Consider the following 19,204-nt stretch of genomic DNA (forward strand, 5'->3'; position numbering starts at 1 on the left):
GCAGCGAGGCAGAAAGGCTTCCCACCCCACTTCCCCAAAGCTCAACACACCTCATGCATCTTCTCAAAGGGTTGTTACAGTCCCAGAAAGAGAGATGGGCACATGCATGCATGCATTCTCTCACAAAGTTGCTCACAAGCTTTCATGCCAGTGTTCCAGCTGCCTGGCTAATTGAGCCACACCCTGGTGTTTTCAAGGATGTGCTGCCATCCACAGGCACCCTCACCCCACCCAGGCTCTTAGCTTACAAAAGCAAATGCTAAGACAGAGCGTGGATGGGTGTGTAGGAGAAAAGGAGATAGGAAAATGGCAAGCAGGTGAGGAAGTGGGAGGCGATGTCTGGAGATTGGCAGCTGTTACAGGCAGGCAAGAGGACTATTAATCAACGGCCATGACCACAAGCTACAGTAAGCAGCATATCCTGGTGGGAGCTCAGGAGCTTGGCTTATCAAAAGTAACATTGCTTAAGAGCAGAGCTTGGAGCTCAGCAGCATCTAGAAAAGGAACAGCCCCACTGAGGCAGTCCCTCATCCCAATTAGTGCAAGAACTTTTGGGAAAAGGCAACAGTTGCATGGTACTTTATAGACTTTGAGACTTTTGCTTGAACTGAGCATAAAGGACTGAGCATTAAAGAGGTATTTATGTGGCAACAGCAACTTGCAAGTCCTAGATGCAAGTCTGAGTTGACCCAGAGCAATAGCTTGTTGTTGGGGAAGGTGTGTGCTGCAATTAAGCATTGTGTACAGATTTGCTATGCTGTGGTGTGTCCAGTCCTTGGAAAGCAAAGAAACTTCACAAGCAGATAGCACCATGCAAAGACTTACCACGGTGTAACGATCTACCACCCACTGATCCCAAATCCAGTAACTTTCCTTGCAACCAGTATTGATTCAAAAGAAAGTTCATTTATTGAGAACAAGTGTACAGTTCCAAAACATTGCTAACTTTGAGCGCGCCAAAAGTTGTTTTTCATACTTTTCCCTCCTTCACCCCCCTTACCTCCTGGTCTCCTGATTCCCTTGCTGGTACGACCTTGGGCATGCCAGCACCTGTGATAAGGAACCATCTGCTTCTAACGGTTTCCCATTCCTTCTCCCCCCCCCCCTTTTACAATGGCAGAACCACAGCATGTAAGCAGCAATTGCTAAACTAGCCAACATAACAATCTACTATTAAATCTTGCAAGGATTCTGACACATGGTTTGCCATGCGCCATGCTAAACCTGGTTGACTGGCTCCTTTTGCTGAACTGTGGTTTCCTATGATATTTTAGATGGTTGCAGTATGTTTCCTGGGATCGTACACAAATATTTGAGTCATGTGCATGTACATCAGCTATGTTAAAGGCATATGTGCAAATACTAGACAGTACTATCCCTAACATTAGCCAAAGGGAAGGAGCTGTCTTGAGCAACGGATTCTGGTAAATGGTAGAAAAATGTTTCTGGAGAGAGGGGTGGGCCATCCAATCAGCTCTGCTGCCTTCAGAGGCAGAGATATTCCTCCAACATTCCTCTTAGAGAAAGGTTTCAGCTGTTAATCCAATTCTCATCTCTTGCAGCACCATTCAGACAGCAAAATGGAATGGGTCAGCCCTCAGGGAAGCATATGGGGGAAGCCAGTTGCTTGAGACATCACTACCAATAGCAAGGCCATGGATGAGACTGTGAGCTTAAATGTACTTTACACAAGTGCAAAATTATTATGGGTCAATTCATTTACAATGATAGAGTTCCTCCTGCATCCTCCTTACCTGCTGGTGATAATGGCTAACATGTTGGGTAGAAAGAGAGGAACTGAATTGTCCTTCACAGAATTCCTAGGAGATTGATGAGCTCATAAGAGTTCTTCTCTGCTTCCAACGGAAGATGACAACGCCGTGTATTGAGCAAATGTGAGAAGAAATATCTTGGTCCCTAATGGAAGCAGCGAATTTGGAAATTAAGCTCAGCAGGTATGATGAGTCTGTGCAGTTTTCCAATGAGATCATTTGTCCTTGTACTAAAGTATGTTGATTGTATTATTGCTTTCTGCTTCTCTCTCCCATGCCCGCCCACCCCCTCCTTCACATCGTTCCTCAATTTCCCCCTGCTGCTTTTAATAAAATGAATCAAAAGTGCTTCAGAATAAATTGCAATAAAGCAAATGTTTTCCCACATTGATGTTCTTGTTGTTTCATCCTACGGGGCCTGAATCCAAAGAAGCCAGTAGTCTGATATAATGACCTGGGTGATATTTCTGCTCATCCAGGGAGCCCATTTCATCTCTGGAACTCTCGTAGACTTTCTGACTTAGTGTCAGTTACTTGGAAAATTCTTAGCCATGCTTTGCTGGAGCAAAAGTTCCAACTTGGCCTCGATCTTTGCTACTAAGACAGTAGTAGGTCAGTCCCACCTGAGAGCACTTGCTTACCTGATCAAACTATAACCACAGTTAGTGTTGCAGTTGTTTGATCTTCAAGGAGAGCTATTACAAACTGTGTTTTCTTCTCTTTAGATCAAGCATAACTGGCAATTTAGAAGGAATCATTTATTTATTTATTTATTTATTTTTATACAACATATTTATATGGTCGCCCATCTCGCTTTTACAAGCAACTCTGGGTGGCTTACAATGTTATTTATATATTAACAATTACTAATTTCTCTACAATTACTAACCTTCTTGACTTGGCCAGCAGCAGTCACAGGGAAGTCAGAACATCCGGGCTTTCTTCCTCCGCCGACCTTCCTGTCGATCGCGTCTCATCTTCCGCCGATCGCATCTAGGTGGCTTCAGCACCGGTTCCTATCCCCTGTGCAGAGCGCCACCAGCATTTCCTCCCACCAAAATGGGAGTACCTATTTATCTACTTGCAGATGGTATGCTTTCAAACTGCTAGGTGGGCAGGAGCTAGGGATGAATGACGGGAATTCACCCCATCACGCAGAGCTGGGCTCGAACTGCTGGAGTGTCGACCATTTCTGGCTGGCAAACTCCAGCGTCATTAAGCCGCTACACCACCGCTTCCCCTTATATTTGGAGTTTGGGAAGCCTCCATTTCAACCTGGAGTTTGTTAGATGACTTTGGGCCAGTCCAATCCTCCTCACAGAAAGGTGCCTGTGGAAATATAATGAGGGAAGATCTTTCTGTTAGCTTAGGATAGTGTTTCTCAACCTTGGCAACTTTAAGATGTCTAACATGTTTAAGATGGCTGCTTGGGAATTCTAGGAGTTGAAGTCCAGATATCTTAAAGTTGCCAAGGTTGAGAAACACTGGTTTAGGATTATCATATCTGGACTGGAAAAATCTTGGCAATCACTAGAGTTACATTTTTGCAGTTCATATGTGGTAGCAAATGTAAACTTTCTTAACCTCTCAGAGAATTCATGCATAAGTAAATACAAGTCATCTTTTCTTCCTGAGCCTCACTTTGCCATTAATCCTGAATGTCACATTTCTTCCCATCTAGCTCAAGGGTCAATCCATTGAGCAACCTGCTGGTGTTAATGGTCAATAGCTGTAATGGAATGTGGGAAAGACTTGGGAGACCGGGCCAAGCGACGCTGCCTAGGGAACAGAGGTGGCCTAGCCCACAGCTGGAGAGTGGTGGAGAAAAAGACTCAGAAGGGACCCTCTCTAGTCTCTTGGGCTGTAAAGGAGATGGTGGGAGAATTGTACTTTGAGATTTGCAAGATTCTGTTAATGTAGCTTTACAATAAAGTATTAGTAGCTTATCTGGTTGTGTCTCCTATGTGGTTTACCCAGGAGGACTGACATCAATCTTGCAAGACTGAAAGTACAAATCTCCCACTGTCTCTTTTTACTGCCTGATCAGTTAGGGCGGGCCCTTTCTAAGTTTCTTTCTCTGCCTGTTACTCAGTTATGGGCTTCTCCCCCTTTTATCTGATTGTTCCTTAGGCAGCATCTCTTCCTCCCATCTTCCAAGGTCATTCTCACATTCCATTAAAATATCCGTTGCAATATTGCTTGCTGATGGTTTATATCTATGTTCGCTAAAGAGGCCTCTGTGCTGTATTGACTATCCTAGATTTTATTCCAGGCATCTTTCCCCCTCCCCCCACTATCATTTGAATTAAGGCAATTAATTCACGAATGCTCATGCTTAACTCATTTCTCATCACTGCATCCTACCCACCTTCCCGCTCCAATGCAAAAAAGAAAAGAAAAGAAAAAAAAGTTTCACTGTGTACATTTTTTGCTTTGCTTTGGTCAAATCATGAAAATGAACTCTTTGAAATGCAGCATGTGCTTACATGCAGCTATAATGAGGTTCATAATTATAATCCCCTTCTTTTCCATCACAGAACTGCCCATGAGCTTTTCGATTTGAATGTGTTGATTTTTTTCTGCCCAAACATAAAACATGTTGTTGCTACTGGTGGGGGGGACGAAATGTTTGTATCTGTGTTAAAATTAGGGAACAAACAACTAGGGAAAATTATCTTTTTCTTGCTTTGGTTATTAAATGCTGAGAGGTGTTGACTTGACCTCTCCAAATGCTAGCTTAGACAGGCCTTTGGGCCTATTTGAGAAAAGAAGGTTTATTTCTCTATTGAAAAGAACAGTCTCCTTTGGCTTTTGACTTCTCAATGTACTGCCCTGGGATTTTCTGGTGATTTCCCATCCAAATATTAACCAAATCCTAACCTCTTTAGCTTTTGGAATCAGCCAAGATCAGCTGCAGAGCAGTAACACAACTTGATGATTCTTACATTAACAAATAAGGTTTATTGTTGCACAAGTCAAGCCAATTAAACAGTATATGTATATCTAGGATCCAAGCATTCCTTCTGAAGAATGTGAAAAACTCCTCTTCCTCTTGAAGTAACATTTACCCTGGTTGGGTAAATGAAAAATATTCCAGGGCACATTAAAAGCAATTATAGAGGTACAGTTCTGTGAAGGAGCAATAGAAGAGCTTAGCAATATCTTTAATTAGTGCCAATCAAGTTAACAGAAAAGTATGTTTAAGCTTTTGCATTCTCCAGAACACTTCATTAGGCAACTCAAATACGTGTTATAAAAATGGAGTGAGGAAGAAGACATGAGAAACCTAAAAAATAAAAATCCACCCCAAAGGGCCAAATAAATATTGTTGATGGTATCTGCTATTTTGAGACAATAACATATTCATAGCAATACTGTTAAAAAATTACGTGGAGGTACAGTATAATAAAATATTCACCACAAATGGACTTAAAATTCATAGCTTTTCTGCCATTTGATATTTAATATAGCTGACCAAGAGCAAAGGTCTATGAGCTTTGCTGTGAGTCTCTCCCCCGTGAAATCTCTCCTGGCCCTACATTCTCACTTATACTAGGTCTGTGTGAAGTGAAATAAATTCACTTTGACAAAGCAGTCCAAGGCATGAAGGTGATGTGATTTGCTTCACCAAAGTAAAAAATCCAACAAATTCACCTTGACCAAACAGTTCAGGTGGTCTTGAACCACTTTGGCCAAGAGCTGTTTGTTGGAGAAGGCACTTCTGTTTCTCCTCTGCAACATTGGCTGAAGGGGTTCCAGTTCTAGACTTGATCAAATGCTTTAGGATAGCCTGCAGAACATGCTAAAAACTGGATGACTTTTGGCATGCCCAGAGGGAACACCAGGCTTAATCACCTTTGGTCAATTCTGGGAAAAAAGACTGTTCTCACCTGTAGTGTGAGAACTGTTGGAGGAGATTAAGAGGGCCTCAGAAACAGTGAAGCAAAGTGTGTAGATGTTTCACAAAGCAACTTCAAGGGGTGCTTCCTCTGAAGCTTCACTGAAGTGAAGCACATCTTCAAAAGTTCATACAGCCTGATATAACTATGTCCAATTCAATAGCACTATTCTGAAAAGTTTGAACAGAGTTTGGAAGAAAGGTTTCAAGTGCAACCAAAGAAAAATCAGGGTGTTGGTTGATAATATCCAAGACACTGGAGAAGACTGAAAATCGTTGAAGCCAAGACAGAGGTTATATTCAGGATTTCACCATCTACACACACACACCTACACGCACACACACAGACACTTACAGAATTATTGAGGCAATTTAGCCCTTGACCTCAAACAGACTTCTATAGACCTAATATAGGCCCACATAGAGGAAGAGATATAGATCCTTTCCTGAAAGGTGTCCTGGTACCAAGTAAAGCTTGTTATTAATTTTCTCAGGCACTCTAGGAAATCACAGTTATTAAACACTGTTTTGCAGCTGGTTTTATTGCTATTTTATCTGGCAATATTTATGGTCGTTACTGACTTTGCTGTTGCTATTTTTTATGTCTATAATGCTGCCATCTTAACTGCTGTATATTGGTTTTGTTATATACTGCTTACGTTTAACAGATGCTTACACCCTCCATGGATTGTGGGGCAGGTTAAAAATGTGGTGCCTACATAGATACATCTATAAATAACGAGACATCTGGAAACTTTGCTGAGACATCTGCCAAAGGGAGTGAAAGGTGAACAGCTGTTCGAAAAGAGTTCAAACCATTTTCATAGCTCTTGATCACTGATAACTTGTTCTGTTACAGGTACTCCCAGGTTCAGCTTGCTCGCTTATTCATTCATTCATTCATTCATTCATTCAATTTACTCATGTGAGTAGATAAATGGGTACTCTCACTCAGGTGGGAGGAAAAATGCTGGCGGCGCCTTGCAAAAGGAGTCAGGAGCAGTTGCCGGTAAGCGCGAAAAACCATGCGTGCCCGAAAAGGGCGCGAAGCAACAGAAACCTGGCCTCCTGCGCTCGCCAGCTGGGCTCTGCTCTAGGAAGGAGGCTCTGGCAAACCACTTCCGAAACAATTGCCTTGGAAACTGCAAGGACTCGTCCAAGCAGTCACTGCAGAGTCGGTAACGACTGAGCGCAGATAAAAAAAAAAAAGAGAGATCTTTAAAAAAAGATCACTCACTCACTTACTCACAGCCTGTTGAGGCACATGGATCTCATAAGCCCCCTTGCTTCCTATCTGGGTTTTCCAGATAGGTGTGGCTAGAGCAGACAAGACACACAGCCCTGGTCAACAGCCGGGAAATAATTAGGGAGACACACAAATCACTTTCAAGTGAACACTGAAGCACATCAGATGCTTTGGAATACACGGAGACCCAGTGAATTTAAAGTAACAGCAAAACATTACTGATTACAATGTACATTTGCTATTTCCAACATGCACACACACACACACACACACACACACACACTCATCCTCACTTACCCATGTCCTTCTCAACTAGGCTGTCAGGCACAAGCTAGAGGGATGGAAGCTGCCAAGTCTGGATCTAAAAATGACTCAAGGAGTGGGCAAACTTCAGATGCCTTGTACAGGTAGTCCTCATGTTTTTAACGGTAATTGGGACCAGAATTTCCATCCCAAAGTGATACAGTTGTAAAGCATGACATCACGTGACTGCATCGCTTAGCGGCTACAATCATAGCAATCCCCATTGCCATCATTAAGCAAGGATTGTGGGTCATTAAGCAAGGAACTCCTCACGACTTCCTGCTGCCAGGTGTGCGAGGGTGTGTGGGTGGCCGGTGGAAGTGCGGTGGGGCTGGGGGTGGCTGCTGCTGGGTGCACAAGCATGTGTACAGGTGTCCGTCAAGGCATGGTGTGAGCACAGAGGGGCTAGGGGTGGCTTCTGATGGGTGGGGGGGGTGTACAGGTGGCCATCATGGGAGGGTTGCTGCAGGCATGCACATACTATGGGGTACGAGATCTTAGGGCCAAAAGCTATGGGAGCGGAAGCAATTTACCATAGCAACTTGCAATCTTCCCTCAGCTTCTCTATTGGCTTTGCCTGTGGGAAGCTGGCAGGGACAGTTGCAAATGGCAATCTTGTGATGCGGGACACTGCAACCATTGTAAGTGCAAACTGGTTGCCAAGCACCTGATTGTGATCACATGACCACGGGGTGCTGGGACAGTCGGAACTTCAAGGAACGGTCGTAAGTACCACTCATTCAGTGCCATTGTAACTTCGAACAGTTGCTGAATAAAGTGGTCATTAACCAAGGATTACCTGTGTCCCCAAAAGGTCTTGTTTTGTTGATTGGCTGGGATGGGGGCGGGGGGGTTCCATGTGCTCAGCCCAGTTTCCTTTGTTTGGTTCAGGTGACATTTTTTTCCTTTGTCCCTTAACAATTTGTTTCCTTCTTATCCACCTCTCTGAAGGGATCATTTAGACAAGATTCCTCACTTTTTGTCCTCTCTGGTTACGTGCCTGCTTCAACTTTAAATTATGGTAGCTTGGCCATGCATGAGGTTTCAAATCTGAACCTTTTAAATTACCAAAAAAAAAAAAAAATTATTTTAAAGGCAAAAGAGCAGGTTCACATTCAGAAAGGGCTGTTTGAGACATTTTGGTTGCATCTGAAGCTCACCGCAGATATTATCAAATTCAAAGCCAAGGTGTCTCTCAGACTGAGGGTCTCTCAGAATGTCTCAGGCTGGCCACCTTAAATGTTTCACCTTGGAGACAATTATTTTGAACTCAAAATGGGATGCTTTTCGTTTAAGGTGATTCAGTTTCTGGACACTGTCCGTTCCCACAGACTGATGTAAAGCAATGTTCTTTCTCTTCCACTGACTCTGGAGGAAGAGGAAGGAAGGGGATGGGAGCCAAGATTGCTGGTGTGAATATATCAGTTAAGTATGCTCACTCGTGCCTTTGTGGTGTGAACAGTTCATTCCTCTGGTAGTATTAAACTAAACTCTTCTGCTCCCTTAAACAATAACTCTGCACTGTAAGCTTGCTCACTGGGTACGATCTCTCATTGTCAACTTAATTTAAAATACCATGAATTAAACAACCGAGGGCAAGCATTTCTTTGCTTATATGCTGGTGATCTTGAAGAAATGGACTTCTATTCCTTGTGTAGAGTTAATTTATTCAAAATGTTTCTATCCTAAGTAGTAGGAGTAGGAATCATCCTCCTCCTCCTCCTCCTCCTCCTCCTCCAAGAATATCTCAGATTCAAAACCCAAACACATTTTATTGTGCTACTTCCTTGACGTGATTGTGAGTTTGTGTGCTCTGAGGAGGATGAGAGCTGTGCCAGAGGTTCAACCATACTGGACAGGTTTCACCTTCATCATCATTCCAAGAATATCTCAGATTCAAAATCCAAACACATTTTATTGTGCACTGATAAAATTTCCATCTGTCCATTACAAAAGGCCACCCTGCTTGGATCCGCACATATCCTACATCGTACATTACAACATCCTAGGTTCTTGGGAAGAACTTGATGTGAATAAAGGCCAACCCCAGCTAAAGAACTGGCAGCTGCAATTTCACTTTGATGCAAATAATAATAATAATAATTCCAAGAATATCTCAGATTCAAAATCCAAACACATTTTACAGTATTGAGGAGGGGAAAACAGAGGAGCTCAACAGAAGTAGTGATGACATGCTTGGGGTAGAGATTAATTTCTAGGGTTGTGGTGAGAACTAGATTCAAAGGCAAAATGTGATTTGGAGCATAGTTTGGAATATATATGTGTAGCACCTATAGGGAAGACCTTAAAGCAACAGTGTCTTCTCAGTCTAACTATCTGTTTTGCAATTGCCAGATGATCCCTGGAAAACCCTCTTCAAGGACATTCTACATGCATGTCTGTGAACACTCTGAAGTTACAATTTGCCTTTCAAATTCCGATCTCTGTACCACTCTTATTAATTTCATTTTAGCTTCTCATTCCCTTTCCAGGGCAGGCTCAAACCAATCCTTCGCTGTTATTATGTGTACATAGCGATAACCAAAGAATTATATGCTGCTTCCTCTATCGTCCCCTAAATTCTGGATAAAAGTGGATGCCACTTATTTATTTATTTATTTAATTTAGATATCAAATTTGTCACCGCCCATCTCACTGAACAGTGACTCTGGTGGTTTACAGAAGTGATAAAATCCATTAAAATGCAACATAAAAACAATCTTAAATAACTAATAAATAAATTCCAAGGAATGATAAAGTTGGCAAATAGCTCAGGGAGTGTCATCAGGGTGTCAGCCACCCCCAGGATTGATTATAACTCTTATTGCCCCATCCACGCTGGCAGAGCCAGGTCTTAAGTTCTTTCCAGAAAGGGGCCCACTGCACCTCTGGGGGTAGAATATTCCAGAGGGTGGGGGCAATGGCAGAGAAGGCTCTCCTCCTGGTCCCCGCCAGCTGACATTCTCTCACTGACAGGATCCACCATATGCCCTCTCTGCCTGACTGGGTGAATGGGTTGATGTGAAGGGGGTGAGATGGTCCCTCAGGTACCTGGCCCCATGCCATGTAGGGCTTTAAAGGTGATAACCAACACCTTGAATTGGACCCAGAAGCAAACTGGCACCCAATGCAGCTCTTGCAGCAAAGCTATTATGCTGTATGTGCCATCTTTGGGGCACCCAAGATTGTCTGTGCAGCCACATTTTGAACCAGCTGTAGCTTCTAATTTAGATTCTGATTAGAAGTTATAAGTTCTGATTAGAATTTATAGATTCTGATTACCTTTATTTACAGTCAGAGATCACATAAATTCACCAACTCACCCACAACAAAAGAACTGAAATGGAATGACACAGATAATACCCAAAAGAGTAAAAACAATCACGTGGATGGTGGTGGCTGTTTTTCAGAATTTTGCAAGCCTTTTAGAAATCACAGTTGAGCTGTCAGCAAGGAGAAGAAGAATTTCCTCCTCTGAACTTCAGTGAATATTGATTATTAAAAGTGTTATTAAATCCTCATGTCAGGTAACATAAAAGTGGTGGTGTAAAAGTACACATACAATTGATTCAGCTTCGCTATTAGGGAAGGGTGACAGCGGCAAGGAGGGCAAAATATTAAATCTGGCTAAAGTAAGGACTCTCCTGTGAGTTGGACACAGAATATTAGCAACGTGAGTAGCAGCTGAAAAAGCTCTTCCATAAGTAGCTGGGGATTACAGAAAAGCCCTTAAAATTTAGACTAAGGAGAACCAAATTATGATAATTACAGATTTTTGCACCATAATTATAGATCACAGCACTGAAAGTCTCTGGCCTGAAACCCAACTGAAAGGGGTCCAGATAATCCACTTCCTCCAGGAACCTCTGGAACTGAAGCTCAACCATGTGCTCCATTACCTTCCTAAAAGGGGGAGATTGGAGACAGGACAGTTATTGTCCAGGACTGTTAGGTCCAGTGATCACATCTTGAGGAGAGGGCACACCACGGCCTCTTTCAAGGCCAAGGGGACCACCCCCTTACTCAAGAGGTTGACACCACCACATGGACCCAACCACAAGCCACATCCTGGCTTGGTTTAACCATCCAGGAAGGACCTGGCTCTAACAGGCAGGGGGCAAGCTAGCAAACTGGAAAACCCTGTCCATTTCCTTGGATGTCACAGAATCAAACTCACTGCAGATAACTCCACAGGACCCTGCCTCAGGCACCTCAACTAGCCCTGCCCAATCAAAGTCCAAATCTGAGTGAATCCAAATGACTTTATCTGCCAGATAATGAGAATACTCCTCACAGTGGCCCTGCAAATTGCCTCCCCAGCAAGGTCCAGGTTGCTTTAAACAGGACCATTGGTTGGCTATCAGCAGATGCAATAACAGTGAAGAAATAACAAATTTTGCTGCCCTTATTGTCATAATGTAAATCCCTGACATCAGCTGTTACATGTGCTTGGTTAGATTCACCCTGTCTTCCTCCATATAAAGTGTTCCAGTTTAGGCAGTCATCTGTGGTCTCCTTCAGAACACCTTCTTCCATTCCATGTCTAGTCCAGGTTACTCATTTTCTCTCAACACTCAGTACGGAGCAGCCTCAACCAGTTGCCTGCCTCCTTAGTTTCATTATTTTTGGTATTTCTAAGATTTACTTTCTTCTTGTTTATGGTTATGATGTTTTTAGATGCAGAAAGAAAGAAATTTGGTAAATGAGTTTGCTATTGCAATGTGATGCAGTGCTGAAGGTGCTGGACTATGCATGGGGAAAGCCAAATTCTAGTCTACCCTCAGATCCAAAAGCTCCCAGGGGGACTTTAGAGGGAAGAGGGAATGGCCTTGAGGGACAGGAGGAAGGGCTGCTACCAACACAATGGCCAGATAAAAGAGAATTGAGTCTGGGACAGGAATGTAACCCGAGTAAGACCCTCCTTAGTTTTCACAAAGATAAAGGGAGGAGGAGAAAGTGCATTCAGACTTGTAAGATTCTGCTGCTAGAGCTTTACAATAAAAGTAATACTGACCTACATGACATTGGATTCCTAGTCTGATCTACCTTGAAGAGATGGCAGGGACTTTGGGCTAGTCCTACTCTCTCAACCCATGGGCCCTGGTGGTATGGTGGTTGAGGTGCTAGAATAAGAACAAGAAGACCCAGGTTCGAGTCTACTCTCAGATAACAATGTTTACTGAACAGACCTTGAGCCAGTCACTCTTTCTCAGACCTATGTACCTCATTGTGGGCAAAAATAGGAGATAGCACTATGTATGCCACCTAGACTTCTTGAATGAAAATAGGGGTAAAAATCTAATAAACAAAGAAAGGATGATGGTGATGGTGACAAACTAGACTTCACAGTGCTTTCACCATTCCAGCTGCTTGCTTTGAGCCTGTTACCTAGATGCCCGCTTAAAGTTAAGTTTTGAATAATTAGGCCTTCTGACAAGTGGTTGAAGGAGAAAAAATAGTTTACTTAAGCTGCCCCATGTTAAACTAGAATTCATTTGTTCCCCTCATCCTTAAGGTTAGTTACCCTCTTCCTTTCTTTTGGGAAAGCAAGATGTGGACATGGAGTCTCACTTCTTAAGACCTGTTAAAGGGCAATTAATAATCCAGAAATAAAGCAGGAACTGGTGTGTCAACCTTCTCAGGTAGACCAGACAGGAAGCACAACCAGATGAGATAATTTTACTTTATTGTAAGGCTACATTAACAGAATCTTGCAAGTCTGAAAGTACTTGCTCAGTCTCCCGCTGTCTCTTTTACAGCCTGATAAGTTAGGGAGGTTCTTTTCTGAGTTTCTTTCTCTGCCTGTTATGCAGCTGTGGGCTATGCCCTCCTTATCTGATCGTCCCCTAGTCAGCATCTCTTTCCCCGTCTCCCAGTGTCATTCCTACATACCATTACATGGTGCCAGATGGACACATCCCATCTACTTCAGTAATTATTGTGCTATTACTCACTCAACTGTATAAAAGATGCCTGCAGTCTCTGTAGTAATCAGAAAGACTCTGGTCTTGCCCCGAACCCTGTGGTGTCATAAAGTTTTCTGTTTGAATGCCTAGAGAGCTGTCTCCTCTCTGTTCATGAAATGAACCACAGGAGAACATTTCATCTAATGGTAATGACCATCCGATTTTGGAAAGCAGCTAGGAATGTATCAATTTACTTGCCAACAAGTTTCATCCACCACTGTGGTTAAAACAGGCAATGTGACAGTTCTGGCAGTGTGATCAAAGCCTCTTTCTACATGTGTGACCATAGCACGCAGGTGCAAAGTTCAGACTCACCAACACGCCTACCATCTTGCCTGTTTCAACACACACATATACACCCCACCTAATGCTGCTGTGCTAATACCCCCTGTTCTTCTGCCCGCTTTATGGACTATTGCAGAGCATAGTTTGGGTTAATTAGGACAGTCTTGTTCAATCTTCATGTTCACGGGCACATGCAACTATGGCTATCTTCACAGCTTGAGTCTGTTCATTACCTTGAGGATCCTTAGGTAGAACGGGTGGCTATTTTTTTAAAATAAACACATAGCAAATATTATGACAGAGAGAGAAACAAAAGAGACAATGGGAACTGCTAATTGGGACAGTAGAAGACAAGAGGTCCATTTCACAGAAGGAAAATGGAACTCCCTTAAGCAAATTAGTATGCACACTTTTTAAATGCCCCTTTCAGCTGGAGACAAAAGGAACCCCATGCCGAGATTTGACAATCCAAAACGCAACAGTGAGAGACTCTGGGGAGGCAACGCTTCTCAGGAATGCCTCATTTGGCTTAGGGAGGCCTGTTGAAAAAGCCCCAACCAGGTTTGTTGATTGCACAGGAGGAACACTTAAACTTGGCAAAGACAAAGCTGTCAGACTAGACTGCTCAGCCATTTGCTTGCAGAAGCTGCTGGTGCAGCTGTGTTTGGAGTCACAAGTCTGACACTTCTGAATCCATCAGCTGTCAGTGCAAGCATCACAGCAGGGGTGTTCACTTCAGGATGCCAGTGAGAATATTTAACTAGGTGGCACAGAGGTAGGGATGTTTACCTTTAGGATATGAGTTTCTCCTTCTCCTGTTCATTTTTTCACCACTGGCCGCCAGCAGTGAGAGGGTAGCACCTGGCAGGGCAGAGATAGAACTTGAGGCTCTTTAATTTGGGGATGTTTGAAGGAATTTTAATCAAATATGTATATTAAGCTTCTCAGAAGCATAATGGGCCAGTTTTACTGCTTAAAAAGGAGGAGGAGAAGGGAGATAATGAGAGAAAGTAAGGGAAAATGCTCTCTCAAGAGGTCAAGCCTGAAGTCTCTTTGAAAGAGGAAGCGGGTAAAACTCAAAATGGAGCCAAACTCCTGGCTTCAGTTTGAACTGCTGGTAATTTGCATGCTGATCTGAAAAGTTGTGATGGAATGTATCTACGAAGAGGAGGGTGATGTGGGAGGATAGCAACAGAGAGCAAGGCCATCAGGAGGGAGAGGGTGCATTCCAGGAGGGGAAAGGAGACAAGAGGCAACCCAGTCTGCAGGGAGAGCATGAGAAGAGTAAGAAATTCAGGATAGCCACTCCCTGGAATCTCCCAGGTTAGATCCACTAGTTTCAGTAGTATAGATTTAGTCTGGCAAGATTCTGTCTATAAAGTGTAAGCAAATAAAGGAACTGAACTCAACTGGACTGTTTTACCGTTGTTCTTGGGCTGGGCCTGGAAAAAGTGCCCCACTTTCATCTGCCTCAGTTGGAAACACTTCCCCTTTGAATTGGGCAAAGGAATAACTTTGTGTCTCATTTCACATAACTGCTCACCCTAAACCCAGGAGAACAAAACTGGACCAATGTTCACAAGCACATAGTTTCTTTGGGATGCCTCAACCAGCCATATGGTGGCTTAATGCAATGGCCAGGTTCATAGTACCTGTTATGAAATGGCTGGATTTCCTTAACAAAGTGAACCACAGACTACCCAACCCCATTTCAGTCTAGAATAAGATGTTGTACAAACAATAGATCTATGGCAGTGGGAAGATTTTTTAAAATTATTATTATTATAGAATGACAAAGTATTCTAAACATAACCCGTTCAGCTTGAGCTACTTTTCTCTCTTTAGTGTACGTTGGATCTGATGGCATTTCTCTAATGAGGCAGATGAAGGAATGTCACCTTTTAAAGCTAATAGAACAGCTTTCTTTAAACAAAGCTGGTGGAATATGACTTGGCATGCTCCCTGCCTCTTCTCTGATTTGTATTCTTTCTTTCTTCATCCACAAAATAAAAATCCATAGGAAGATTTTGCTGCCTGTGTTAAAACCACTTCATGTCACAATGGTGTGGAGAACACAAAAATCAAGCTCTCTGGCCCAGCTTTGTTTTTAAAACTCTCAATAATTGACACAGTGGTTCTTGGCATTCCTAAGTGAATAGAAGCTGGATGGAGAAAGTGTGTCACCATTAGGGGACAAAGTTATATAGATTTAATCCGGGAAGTAGTTGCATCAACTTTTATAAAGAACATACTGGTTGGATAGAAGATGTAGTGAATAACTCTATAGGAATCCTGGTCTCCATATAGTCACTGGGGAATTAGATGGATTGGTTTTTATTCCATTCTGTCATGAAATCTGGAAAGACTGATGCAAACTGTAAAGTAAAAGAAAGCAAAAGATAATCACGTCAGGAATGGAGGCTTAATATGCAACCTTCCAATCTCCTCACACCTTTCTTCTAACCAAAGTGATTCATGCCCTTTTGAGAAGATGTTGAGAAGTTCTGTTTGAATCTCATTAAACATAAAATGGCCAAAGATGCTGATAGTCATTTCTGATGGCAACATGCACTCACCACTTCCAGCTGTGGGCCTGGCCTGGTTTCTAGGCCTCAATTTTGCTCTTCTTCCAGTGACAGAAGGTTAACATCTTTTACACAATTCACAGTATTTGGCAGTCATTTCTGGACTGGAGCTATTCCCCTGGAAATCTTCTGTGGTCATGAGAGGCAGATAGGTAAGGTGAGGAGTTGGGAAAAAGACTGATCAGCATCTCTTTCTTCTGACGTTGAGAGCCCAAAGTTATGAGAGAGACAATACCAACTAGCAGCCTGAGAATACTCTGATCAATGAATAAAGGTATTTCCGTGCACACAAATTCTCCATCTTTTTCTTTCTACTAGTTCTCATTCAGTCTGATGGAAGAGAATTTGAACTTTCTTTCAAAGAAGGTTTTTGGTGGAAGTCTCCTGGTTGGAACGTGGATTGTGATGTAGCCAAAGAGAATCTGTGAATGACCTGAATTTCATTCTACAATCCTACAGAAAGGCTGTAGGCTGCAAGCAGCCTGCTGAGTTCTTTGGATGGTCTGAAGCCCACAGTGTCTCAAAAAACTATAGACCTGCCAGAGTTCAAATCCTTCCAGGGTGGTTGTGCAGGCCTCTGATCTCCCCCGCAACCATCCTTGCTGTCTTGCCTTGTGCATGGGCCTTGAGCTGGCATGTGATGGCCATGAAAGTGCACCAAGGCAACACTGGTGGTCATGTCATTCCATTGACCAGAGGTGTGTACAGATCAACACTCCTTTGAGAAGCGAGACAACAGATAGGTTGGCAATTGCAGCCATGGTGATAGAATATTTGACTCTTTTACAGAAGGCAGAATGTTTGCTTTTATTTACAATCAATAATGTCATTTAAATTTATTTTTAACTATTATTCTTTGGAACCAATAATACATTATTTTAATGTACTTTGCTAATTTTATTAATTAATTATTAATATTTGATATTTGCTGCATTTTTGCCTGTGTGTGAATGCAGCCCACTGCTTAGTTCAATTTATGTAATGTGGCCTCTATATTCATTTAAGTGTGAGACCCCTGGTCTACAGTCCCCTGGCTTCTCACATTTGTTAGCACCAGTAGGTAGACCAGACCAGGACATCAACTCCACTAGAAAACTAAAACTACTTTTAATGAGATTGGCTTTAATAACAGAAAATTGCAAGTCTGGTTGTGCTGCACCTCCTCCTCCTTCTTATAGTTCAGTGAATTAGGGACACATCTGTCTGAACCACTTCCAAATGTTATCCAGACATTCTGGACTTACTCTCTACACGTTTCACTTACATGCCAAAGGAAGATGGGTGTGATCCCATGATTCCCCCCCCCCCCCCATATTGGGATAGGACCAAGAGCTGATGGATAGATATGTAACCAAGAAACAACTCTGCCATCTCTTAACAATAAAAAAAAACTTCAAAAACACTGCCAAGTCATAACTGAAAGAAATCCTCAGGTAATCTGAGAAGAAACTACTGAAACTAGAAGCTTCTTTTGCATGAGAAGAAGACTGTGCAGGTTTCAGGACAGGATTAGGTGACATCCAGAATAATAATTGGTTTTCCTTTCAAATATATTCCAAGAAGCTTTGAGAGATTTCCATTGTTAAATGGAGGTCCTTTTTAAGGGTTGGTCACCCTTTTATCTCTTGGCTGTTGTTCCTCTCTCTCTCTCCTTGCTTTTGCCTACCTTTTAATCATATTTTGTACAGTTAACTTTATCGATTGGTTGTGCCTTTCAGTCACTGTTGATTCCTGGGGACTGCCTGGACAAGCCCTTGCAGTTTTCTTGGCAAGATTTCAAAAGTGGCATGACATTTCCTTCTTCCTAGGGCTGAGAGAGAGGGAGTGGCCCAAGGTCACCCAGTTGGCTTCGTGTGTAAGGAGGGACTAAAACTCATGGTCTCCCAGCTTCTAACCTGATACCTTAACCACTACACCAATGTTATACCCACTGTTACGTTGCAACACTTTGAAGTCTGCAAATAAAGTATTTCATTAGGGATTTTGCCCAAACCATAGATTGCATAATTCTGATGCAGGCAAGAGAAAAGATACACAAAACCAGGAACATGTTTCAGGTCTTTTAAAATCTGAATGCTGGTTATACTCCTGCTTTATGCCTGAAACCTCTTACATTATTCTCCATATTCCATGCCCTTTGTCAAATTAAAGAAAATCAGTCCACAATGTTAATGCATTTTAAATTGGACACTTTTGAAAGTCAACCCACTCCCTTTGATAGCATCTCCTCTTCATATTAGTTTTATATTACAGGGTGATATCAACGCAATTGGCAGACAACTGTAGCAAATATTGTTCACATCCTTGAGGTTCTGTAAAATATATTCAGGGAAAATGGTTGTCGCCTGGTCATTGTTTGAAAAATGGACCCTCAAATCCAAGGAATGGAAGGAACAGAATCTAGTCGAAATGTTGAAAGCATTAATGTCCTTTGACAGTTTGACACTGTGCTGAGCTGAATGACAGCCACATCTTTTGCTACTTCTCTGTGTCTTCTCTTTCAAATTGCTTTGCTGATGGTTCCCAGTGCGGTGACAATAAAAATGTAGAGTGCAGGTTAAAGGTGGAAAAAGAGTTTCATGCAATTCAAAGATTTTTTTTTCCTCTTGTCTGGAAAAAAATAAAAATTATGCCCATATCTTGAGAGAACTTTATGAAAACCTAAAGAGTTCAGTAGGCAGGGCATGGAAAGAGCCAGAAATATTCACTCACACACACACACACACACACACACACAGAGTCTTCGATAGCTTTGTTTTGTGTGTGGATGTTTGTTTTCTTTTGTTCTGTTTTGTTTTGTTTCCAAACAGGAGGAAATGGAGAAGAATCGAAGAGGACCTACTAGCATCTTGGCACTTGTTCAGTAGCTGAATTGAAATCTTGGAGCTGTTCGTGTAAAACTCACAGAGGAGCCCAAACTTCCTTTCAGTACATGATTTAAGAGGTCAGTGCAAAGAATCACGAAGACAAAGGAAAAAAGGATATATCAGAGTTAGGTTGGATCCCTAGCAGTCCTCATAAAGACAAAAAGTGATGCAATTGCACTTGAGAATAAAACTGATGCATTTACAAACCTCCATTTAATCATGGCATATTCTGTAGATCTACCTGGAGAAATCTTCCTTCCTCCCTTCCTCCCTTCCTCCCTT

The 19,204-nt window shown here is 42.4% G+C and overlaps 1 long non-coding RNA gene across 3 annotated transcripts in view; it reads right to left on the minus strand.

The window, feature by feature from the left end:
- LOC112542791 (uncharacterized) overlaps positions 1 to 19,204 on the minus strand; it is a 45,219-nt gene that overhangs the window by 24,105 nt on the left and 1,910 nt on the right. Inside the window, exons 2-4 of one of the 3 annotated variants that reach the window (XR_003086378.2) lie at positions 2,662 to 3,101; positions 1,755 to 1,917; positions 862 to 1,638 (exon numbers count right to left, since the gene is read on the minus strand). This is a non-coding gene — a long non-coding RNA (uncharacterized LOC112542791). Of the gene's footprint in view, positions 1 to 861; positions 1,918 to 2,661; positions 3,102 to 19,204 lie in introns of those variants that run through there. The other 2 variants (XR_015797550.1, XR_003086377.2) reach the window with 2 other exon arrangements.

Source organism: Python bivittatus, unplaced genomic scaffold, assembly GCF_059951505.1.
Source record: "Python bivittatus isolate LINGU-HERP-01145 unplaced genomic scaffold, Pbiv_v1 ctg000590_np1212, whole genome shotgun sequence".
Classification (NCBI taxonomy): domain Eukaryota; kingdom Metazoa; phylum Chordata; class Lepidosauria; order Squamata; family Pythonidae; genus Python; species Python bivittatus.